At 40.9% G+C, this 3,827-nt stretch overlaps 1 pseudogene; it reads left to right on the forward strand.

The window, feature by feature from the left end:
• The first annotated feature begins 1,566 nt into the window (after positions 1–1,566).
• LOC119467238 lies at positions 1,567–1,651 on the forward strand (annotated as a pseudogene).
• The last annotated feature ends 2,176 nt before the right edge of the window (positions 1,652–3,827 follow it).

Below are 3,827 nucleotides of genomic sequence, written 5' to 3' on the forward strand. Positions count from 1 at the left end.
CGGCCTCCCAAAGTGCTTGAATTACAGGCCTGAGCCACCACACCTGGCCAAAACAGACTTTTTGCAGCAATAAGATACCAACTCCAAACTGACTCTGATATAACATCGTATGACAGATGACAGGCCCTAAAGGAAACCAAAGTATTTTACCCAAAATATATTTCTTTGACATATTTTGGAATGATCCTACAAAGCTGTCTCTTGTAGGGAAGACTCACACTCTGTAGAGAATCCCCTTTGCTTTCCTGATTCAGAAGCCAGTTAACTAAGAGTCTGACACCTCTAAAGATCTCATAAGAGACATTTATCATCTATTCTCTCTGAAGCTTGCTACCTGGGGCTTCATCTACATAACAAGAACCTTGGCTTCCACAACCCCCGCATCTTAACTCCAAGAAACTGCTAATTTATTCCTGCTGACTTCACTTTAGGCAAAGCTTAACATTTTTAACCAATTGCCAATCAGAAAATCTTCGCATCCACCTATGACTTGGAAGTCCCCCCTTCAAGATGTCCCACCTTTCTGGTCCAAACTAATGTATACCTTACATGTTTGATTTATGTCTTTGTCTGTAACTTATATCTCCCTAAAAATGTGTAAAATCAACTGTAACCTAACCACCATAAACATTTGTTCTCAGGACCTCCTGAGGCTGTGTCCTCATATTTGGCTCAAAATAAACGTCTTCAAATATTTTACAGAGTTTGGCCTTTTTTTGTCAACATTAAAATTAAAAGAAAGACTAAATGGAAAGATTTGAAAAATTTGCAGTCTGGCCATATAAAGAGTGAAAAGTCATGTTTAGGAGAACAAAGTGGTCATGTGCTACAGATGTTAGTATAGATAAAAGACAGCCAAATGCTTTTCATCAAGACAATGAAAGATTCTAAAGGCATTTCAGAGGTCTTCTGAGGCTGCCCTTCCCATCAAAGGCCCCAGAGCTCTAAGGGGAAAGAATGGTTTCAGCGGATGGGCTCAGGGTGCCCTCCACAGGCTTATTGCCCAGGACCACCTTGGGACTCTGTTTCCTGCATTCTGATGCAGTGCTCCTCAACTATCCTAGCTGTGGCTCAACCTGCCAGTTGAGATGGTTCAAGCCATAAACTTGGTAGTGTCTATGTGGTGCTAATTCTGCAGGTATACAGAATACAAAGAGCTGTGTTGGCGTGGCTTCCTCCACCTAGATTTTGAAGGATGTCACAGACAGCCTTGGTACCCAGGCAGAGATTTAGTCATGGGGGTGGAGCCATTGCAGAGAACCTCTGCTAGGGCAATGCCAAGCAGAAATGTGGATCCAGAACCACCACAGAGAGTCCTCACTAGCCATGGGAATGGGGCTAATCCCAAAACCCAAGAACTGTAGGGCCCCCAGCATGCAACTTCAGCCTAGGAGAGCTACAGGCATGTGATCCCAACTCATGAGAGCTTCTGGGTAGACTGTCTCCAGCAGAGCCATAGGGCGAGGGCTGCTTGGGTTTTTAGGAGCCCAACTTCCACCCCATTGTGCCCAAAATGGGAGACACGGAGTCAAAAGAGATTATTCTTCAGCTTTAAGATTTAATGTTATCTTTGTGCAGTGACAGTATTGTAGCCAATGAGGTTTATCAGAGGTGTGATTATTGCTAATTGAACAAATTAGATTTAAAAAAAAAGATTTAATGTTGATTAGCCTGTTTTTTTGTTGTTTTTTTTTTCTTACTTAGGACCAGTTACCCCTTTCTTCTTGCCTATTTTTCCCTTTTGGAATGGGAACGTCTATCCTCTGCCAGTCCTGCCATTATATATTTGAAGTAGATAACTTGTTTGATTTTACAGTCTCATGGTTGTAGAGAATTTGCCTCAGGATCAATCATGTGTTCAGTCTCATCCATATCTGTTTCAGATGAGACTCTGGACTTTAGGCTTTTGAGTTGATGCTGGACCAAGATAAGACTTTTGGAGCTATTGGAATGGAATGAATGTATGTTTTATGTGAGAAGAGTATAAGTTTTGTGGGGCCAGGGGCAGAATGCTATGGTTTGAGTGTCCCCACCAAAACTCATGTTGAAATTTAATTGCCACTGTAACAGTATTAATAGGTGAGGCCTTTAAGAGGTGATTAGATCATGAATACTCTGGCTTCATAAATGGATTAATACCATTATCACAGGAATGGGTTAGTTATCACAAGAGTGGGTTTCTGATAAAAAGATAATTCAGTCCCCATTTGTTCACTCTGTCTTGCACTCATTTTCCATGTGATGCCTTCAACCATGAGATGACCACCACCAGATGCCAGTGCCATGCTTTTGGACTTCCCAGCCTCCAGAACCATAAGCCAAATAAATCTCTTTTCTTTATTAATTACCCTGTCTGTGGAATTCTGTTATAGCAGCAAAAAACTGCTAACACAGGCTCTTAAAAATTATTCTTTCAAGTCAAGTGTGGTGGCTCACACCTGTAATCCCAGCACTTTGGGAAGCTGAGGCAAGTGGATCACGAGGTCAGGAGTTCAAGACCAGCCTGGCCAACATGGTGAAACTCCATCTCTACTTAGAATACAAAAAATTAGCCAGGTGTGGTGGCACGTGTCTGTGATCCCAGCTACTCTGCAGGATGAGACAGGAGAATCTCTTGAAGTTAGGAGGTGGAGGTTGTGGTGAGCAGAGGTTATGCCATTGCACTCCAGCCTGGGTGACAGAGCAAGACTCCGTCTCAAAAACAAAACAAAAAAATTATTATTTTAGAGTAATTTCCTCAAACGTGGGACTAGGTAGATAACCTGAGTAAAGCAGACCAGGTGTAATACATTAGGGAATTATGAGACTCTAGCACATTAGAATTGAAATGCACCATCTGAAGGGGCAGTAACTAATCCATTTCAGCCAATTTTAGCTAAGTGAGAATGCAGGCAGTTTGCTAGACTTTTGAATTCTTCAAGATGACCCAGAAATATGATTTTTAAAAATAAACTTTATGACCTTTCAATGTAAGCATCTCATTCAATTTTTAAAAAATACTATACCAATCAAAACATCTGCAAGAACAATTACATTTCCTACTCTCCCCTGAACAATCAGATGATGATAGCAATGTAATGTTATCTGAAACTTATTCCCCAGAGCTGATTCTACTCCAGATAAATAGTCCTAGCCAGCTATGAAAAGGTCATTCTTCTTGAAACTGCTTCAACCCTCTTGCTGCTAGGAGGGGAGCCAGCCTTAAAGCAAACCTATCACACCACGGCCAACAGAATGGAGAGAGAAACAAACAAAAAAACCCTGGATACTCCATGACGTTCTTGAACTACTGACTCAATCAATTCTTATGCCTGCTCTCCTATGGGGCTCCTTGTTACATATTAGACTTTCCTTATTATTTAAATAATTTCAAGTTTTGGGTTCCATTAAGACATCCTAACTGATTCAAAGTCACACTATAGAAGTTTCTTTCTGTGCCTGTATCTTTTTATTTGCCCGGAGTACAAATTATTGCATCCTTTTTCTTATTTTTTTTAGCATCACTAAATTAGATATCTATGTTTTAACCTATTTGTGCATTATATGACTTCTCAATTGTAGGGTCATGTATGATAGCTTTGCATCATTTAAAAATAAAAGGAGGGAGTTGGAGTTAGCGTTGGAGACAGTAAGCACTAAGAAGTCTACCTCTAACCTTCAGTTTGGACTCTGAATGATTTCTATAACTCCATATTGCTTCCTTTCTCTCCTATTGGCCAGGCACAGTGACTCATACCTGTCGTCCTAGAACTTTAGGAGGGTGAGGCAGGATAATAGCTTAAGCCCAGGAGTTTGAGGCTGCAGTGATCTGTGATTGTGTCATTGCA

Source organism: Cebus imitator, unplaced genomic scaffold (assembly GCF_001604975.1).
Source record: "Cebus imitator isolate Cc_AM_T3 unplaced genomic scaffold, Cebus_imitator-1.0 Scaffold268, whole genome shotgun sequence".
In the NCBI taxonomy this organism is placed as follows: domain Eukaryota; kingdom Metazoa; phylum Chordata; class Mammalia; order Primates; family Cebidae; genus Cebus; species Cebus imitator.